General features: G+C 38.9%; 1 long non-coding RNA gene across 1 annotated transcript; it reads left to right on the forward strand.

The window, feature by feature from the left end:
* The first annotated feature begins 60 nt into the window (after positions 1-60).
* LOC137853247 (uncharacterized) lies at positions 61-5,717 on the forward strand. The gene is made up of 3 exons (XR_011094351.1): positions 61-487; positions 977-1,101; positions 4,507-5,717. It is a non-coding gene; the product is annotated as an uncharacterized lncRNA (long non-coding RNA).
* Positions 5,718-6,661: the final 944 nt, after the last annotated feature.

The following is a 6,661-nucleotide window of genomic DNA, read 5'->3' on the forward strand; positions in this document are numbered from 1 at the left end:
CTCGCATGTTTTTTTTTGGGAGCTTTCTCGTATCGGGGCGCCCACCCCCGTGTTTGGTGCCAAGCTAAAGGGCGAGCTCAGGGCGCTGTTGGCCGCCAGCGCTGTCCCTTCGCGTGTGGCCAGCCCAGCCCGTTATGTTCCGTCAGGAAGCCAGTGCCCGACCCCAGCACATGCTTTAGCCCAGACCAAGTACAGGTCTCCACGTTTCCTTGCTGGTTTCAGTCAGATTCCTCTCAGCACCGTGCCTTTTAGGGTGCCCTGGTCTCTGAACGGCAGCCCTGCCCCTGAGCGCAGTGCCTGCACCCTCAGCTAACGGGGATTAGCACAGCCAAGCTCCAAAACCTGGTAAATCGACCAGAATAAAGCGGAGAAAACCGCTGTAAAGGTCTGATCTGCTTTCCTGCCACATACAGGCTGTAGCCTTCAGCCAAGATTTCAGAAAATTCCTACTTGGCTTGTGATGAATTCTCTGAAAGTTACTCCACAGGTTAGTAAGCCCTGTTGTGAAAACATTTACACAGGTTGCTTGGGTTGGTTGGGTTTTTCTCCCCTGCTTGAGGAAATTTTAAGACTTAACCACCATTTTGTCACACTGCCAGTTTGTCTAACGAGGCTTCTTTACACTGTTCCCATTTTTTCTCTGTAGGAATTTGGTAAATTTGATCAAACCATTCCATAAAGCCTGGCCTTTATTAGGCCTTTATAGGTCTGGCCTTTATGGACACCCAAGTGGACTCAGTGTTAGCACCTGGGGACAGAAGCAAAAGACAGCTCCTAATCAGGAGGAATTTAGAAGCAGCTGAGGGCTTTCACAGTTCCTCCATCACTGAGCGAGCAGGGAGACGGGCCTGCCCATAGCACTACTCACACTATGCAGAAATGAAACATCAATAGCAATTTTCCTCACTTGCTACTGTGTAAGGCTAGGTCACATCTCCCAATGATTCAGCGATGACTTATATTCTCTCTTCACTAGGTATTCAAAAACTACCTGCTGCTACCAAAGAAGATTTTTCACTGATAGTTTCCCAGCATTGAGAGCCCTGTCTTTGTGAGCTGTAAGGTTCCTGCTGCCACAATTAATGCCAGCTGAGAACTGAAGTAAGTAAGAGTCTCATGGAACATACACCTTCTGCTATCTTCCATGCAATACACAGAGACTGAACTCAGTCTCAATATTATTTTTTTCTAATCCTTTATCCTTTAGCTATTTTTGTGGTTTGTAAAAAAAAAAAAAAAAAATCTAATTTATCAGTGCCCTTCCTTCTTGAGTAAATAGTTTTAATGTTGAATGTGGTGTTTTAAAAATATTTAGACCTAAGAGTATTTAGATGTGAACTAATGTAGTGAAGAGAAAGAAATACGGTAATAGAAATTATTTGAGAAGACATAGTTAGCTGAAGTTTCCTTGTGATAAGACAGTACAGGAAGGACTTTTCCTTGCTGCTCAGTAAAAACTGGGGAAGCCTGAGGGAAATACACTGTTTTTCCTATAAATTCTCTGAGGATAAAGAAAAAAGTGATTGCCTAAAACTGAAAGAAGTTTGAAAGGTGGTGGAGGGATTCACGTGCTGGAATCAAATTAGGTGAATTTACATGACATTTTGATGATGTGTGAAAGGAAGAGTTAAAGAACATTTTATTGTGTGATACAAGGTTCTGAATAATTATATTTCTGTCCTCAAAGAGCATGTGAGTGAGAGGTGACAAATCAGATCTCCGTGAAGTAGAGAAGGGGAAGCATGTAAAATGATGGCCCCAAATATATGGGGAGATTCCTATGAATTCAAAAGGACCAGGAAAGACTGACTTCAGAATGAAGAAGGAAAAAACTGTAGGGTACATCTAAGGAACTCTTCTCTACCAGTTAATATAGAGCAGGTTTGGAATTAATTGCAAGCCACATTCAGCATCAAGAAGGTTTGCAGTTTAGGCAAAGTCTGCTTGGGAACAAGGGTAGAGTTGCTTTCATTTCTAAAACAGAACTGAGTGTTCCTGAAACAGGGTAGACATGTCAGAGCACTGTTAATCCCTCTAAAGTAGGTCAAGCTTGCAAAGATACACCTCATTTGAACCTGATTAGGAGCATGAAATGGGAAACAGGTTAAAAAGGGAGATCAGTGGGGCTGAACAATTAGAAAAAACAATTGTTTGGACCAAACAATTTATTACTTTCCTGGTTACTTTAATCACTCTGTGACAAAACTTGTTCTCCTTCAGCTTCACTTTGCTTCTGTTAAACCTGTACATCTTCAACTTTCACCCCCGTTTGTGCTTTGCAGCCATCTTAAGAGAAAGATACTTTTCCAACTTCTGTACTCCAACTTCTGTTACAGAAAAGGTTTGGTTGTCAGTTTAGGTTTTGTCTGTTGTTGGAAGCGTGTCCATTAACCACTGGTAGGTTTGAGAGAGAATTTGGAAAATGGGATTTATGAGTTCACTTCTGTAGCTCCTTGTTTTAATAGCACAAAGCCAAGATGAGATACTAGAAAAACTAAGGAGCTGAAGACAATGTCCTTCAGATGGAGAGGTCAGTTTCTTCAGACTCCAACTCAAAAACTGCTTTAGGGGTGTGTTTAAGTGGTGGTTTAGTAATCACACTTATCTGCTGCTTCTTCTGCTACAAACCTAGCAACAGAAGCCAATTTTTCAACTTCCTGCATTCACAGCCGAGTATATTATTTTAAATCTTTAGTACACATTATCAGGGGAAGCTGCTAAAGAAAGTTTCTTTTCAGTAGCAGGAGGTCAGGGGATTAAAAGGAGCTTAGAGGTGATGGGTCAGTATAGACCTCTTCAGGATACAGATTTGTTTTGATTATAAAATGCAAAGCTGTATTACAGTATGTAAAAAAAAATAGTAATAATAAAATAAATAAATAAAGCTGGTAGACCTGAATGAAGGGACAGATGCAAACAATGCATCTTCCTTCTGCTCTTTGGTACTGCAGGTACTCGTATCACAAATATTACAAATATTTCTGTACTGGAATGCTTAGTTACCTTCAGAACCAGTCCCTAATCTACTCAGATGACAACACCAAATACATTTTTTCCTAGACGTCCCTAACAGTAATTTCTGTGTTTCTCCGGAAGGTCATGAGAAAAGTTGTCCTTTGTGCACTGCGAATATTTTTCATATGTATACTGTTTATGTTCATTGAACTGCAATTTACACTTCTGCGATTGTGTGGCTTTCCTCTAGAAAAAAAAGGGAATTAAAAACTCATTGATATTAGGTGTGTGATATAAAGGTATATTTAGATGACTTTTCTCTCTAAGATTATTTCTATTAGGTTTATTTTCCACTTCATTGAAGGCCGTCCTATTATTAATTCACATGTGCTTTTTGTGGTAAAGACAAGTATTCAGAATTGTTGGTGTTTTATTGTATGCCAGGATAGATTTGTGACGCTGCCTAAAGCAGAATAAATTATTGTAACACTCATTTTTCCCAATATATGCCCAATCCCAATATCCATTTATATTTTCCTGTTCTACACTCAATTTCCAGAACTACCTATCTAGAGTTCTAGAATTTATTTTTAAAAGATTGATTATTAAACTATAAAATAGGAATTTAATGTCATACAGGCAACAGTAATTGATATTTCCAGTTTTAATGTGATCTTTCCCTGTACCTAATGAAATAACGTTTGCAATATATTTTTTACTGTGTGAATCGCAAATGAGTTTGCAACTTTCTCTAATTACTTGACAAATTAAAAAGAATAAACTATGTTCAGAAATAAGTATTGTATACATGTTCTAGCACAGATTTATTAACCCTAAAGCATGTCTTTTTAATGGAGAATGCTTTAGTTTAAAATAGATCAGTAAATACACCACAGCACTGCAATTAACTGATTCTTGGAAATGCACAGGAGCTTTGCTTTCAATATCTATTTAAAGTGAATCAAAACTTTTATACAAGGGTTTGAGCAGGAATGTTCATATCTGTCCTTCATAAATCAGACTACAAAATTCCCTGGAATGTTAAAATAAATGTATAAAGAATTTTCTTGTTCATATGAGTCAAGTTTGACTGAACCTCATCTAATGGCTGCCCACCAGAAGGTAAGTGTTTGATAACACAGGAAGTCATATGTTGCACCTTCATGCAGAAAGTTATGGAGGATACTGTACCTATAATGCTTAAAGTTTTGTGTTTTTTTTTTCCTAGTTAAATGTAGTTTCCAAGAACATCTCTGACTAACCTTGAGGTTTGTCATCATACGTAAATATGAAGAACTATAGTTGTTCTGTCACTCTGATTCAAAAATACTCAGCATTGAAAAAAAATCAGTTGTTATCAAAATAACCCTGATAAGTCTTTTGTTGTTTATGCTTCTTATACAGGTAAGTTAATGACCATCACAATAGGTGCATTAGTGTGTGCTAACAGTTATGTCCCGCCTTCTTGCATCGCTGCTCCTGATCTTGTAACATTAAAAAACATAATATAAAAAATATGCTTTTTCATACTGTGTGCGTTTCCAACTACAGAAGATACTTGGCTACTGAGGTGAAGATTTGCCAAAGGCTGAAAAAACAAAACACCAGGGTACTGGTGCTCAGTATACTTCTGATGGTCAAAGGCATCCATCTCCAGGGAGCAGAGATGCCAGAGAAAACCTGGTTCAGGAAGCATATGATGCCTGTGTGGGAGCTAGAGAAACTGCTTGCTTGCTGGCTTTGAAAAGATGACTGCTGCAGGAGAACTGGGACAGAAAGAATGAGATTTGGAACCAGAAGTCCAGCCTGTTCCTGGTGAAACGTCTCTATTGATATCTTCACATATCTACCAAGACATAAAATGGACAGGCAGGAAGTCATTTGCAAGCCTTATGTAATATCCAGTCCTGCAAAGAAGCGCATTCTGGGGGGTTGCTCTACCCACACAGCACTCCACCATGCAAGCATGCCTCCGCATCTTTGCATAACTCAAGCTTAGACCTCCTACAAGATCATCTCCCACCTCTAGAGCGCATCTGTTCATTTTCTGCCTGTCAAACCTCTTCAGAATTTAAAAGTTGCAAGTTGTAAGAGATAGAGAACAAGCTCTCAAGTTTGAGTACATCAGTTCAGGACAGATCTGATAAGAAATGTTTTTATTTTTATTTCTAAAATGGAATTCTGCTGCTGGGTAAGGAACTGTCTCTTGCAACATATTGTTCCTCAACAATAATAAAAAAAAAATCTAAGGCAGAAGTACAATTCTCTTTTTAGATCTGACACCTCCAAAGCCTGATATATGTGGATGGGTGAGCTACATGAAAAGGTATTATTAGGTTTTTATTAGATTATGATGCAAGCTCAACCTGGCTAGGCACGTCAGACTGTAAATCTAGTGCAAACATCTATGGCCAAATTTCATTTTCATTCATGGTGATGTTTGACTGCAGACATTATTCCTTTCTGCTGTAAAACTGGTTCCATTCTAACAACTGTTAGAAGGGCAGAGGTATGTGTAGGGCAATGTTTATAACATAAACAGTCATTGATGTAAAACGATTCTGACTGTGCTCCTGAACTAAATCACAAATAATGCTTGTAAAGGCAAAGGAATTATTCTTCCTTACAATACATGAAACCAAAGTTCAGGCCTTTATCACAATAGAGGGTAAGGCTTGTTGGATATGGCACGGATATTTATTTATACATGTCTTTTTACCATCAGTGACTTCTTACAGATAGCTGCCAGAAGGGAGCAGAAAGCAGGCTAAGTGTGGTGTTAAAAGAATTAATCAAACTGTTGAAGCCAGATAGACATGGACAACTTCCATTTTCAACAGGGACTGCACAAGAATTGGGTTTCTGAAAGCTGCACTGGGTACTGAAGACACTTGAAGTGCTTTTTCCATTCCAGAGAGTGACAGTCTCGCTAACAGTAGGCAGCTCTCTTTGCAGTGTGTCACACTCACTTTAAACCTGCTCTGAATGCTGCAGGAGCAAGCCAGTAAAGCAGGCTGCCCAAAGGCACAACACAAACCCAGGCTAAGCTCACAGTTCTATAGCAGAGCGTCTGTTGTGCACTGTATAACAAAACCTGTTACTTTTTTTTTGTTTTTCCTTAAAAAAAGTCACAAGATTTCCAATATTTTCTGCCAAAAGAATAACAGCTCACCTGAGAAGATTGTGTGTTTGAGGAGTGAAGACTGGCATATCATAACCTAAGCTTTTGCCTGAAATCAGTTTTTGGATGAGTATTTCAAAGATGTTGCAGCAGAGCCACAAATCCAGATGCCATTGCACATAGATCTCAAGCCAAGCTTCCACATCTTCCAACCTGTGGGACTATCTTTATATAGAATTTATCTAAATTTAGTGCTGAAGATAAGTTACTTCTGATGAAGGCAGCAGGGTAAACATGAAACAAGAGAAATATTTCCCAGTACATTGCTATAGCTGCACTGCCTTTTCCGAGCTGGTAGTCAGTCTTTCCCACAGTAAGAAAATACGTCTTCATCTAAATGCAATGAAAAATATATTTTTGGCTCCCAGCTGAGCAGTTCTTAGGTATATTGGCTTGGTAAGTATGTCAGTATTTCAGAGGCTTCTGTGGGAATAGACTTCTCTAAACATTTTTGAATTTTGGTAAGTAATATTCATCTCTTCTTCACTATTACAGAACAGGTATAAAACCCTGATCCTGGCCCTC

This window comes from Anas acuta, chromosome 3, assembly GCF_963932015.1.
Source record: "Anas acuta chromosome 3, bAnaAcu1.1, whole genome shotgun sequence".
Lineage (NCBI taxonomy): Eukaryota > Metazoa > Chordata > Aves > Anseriformes > Anatidae > Anas > Anas acuta.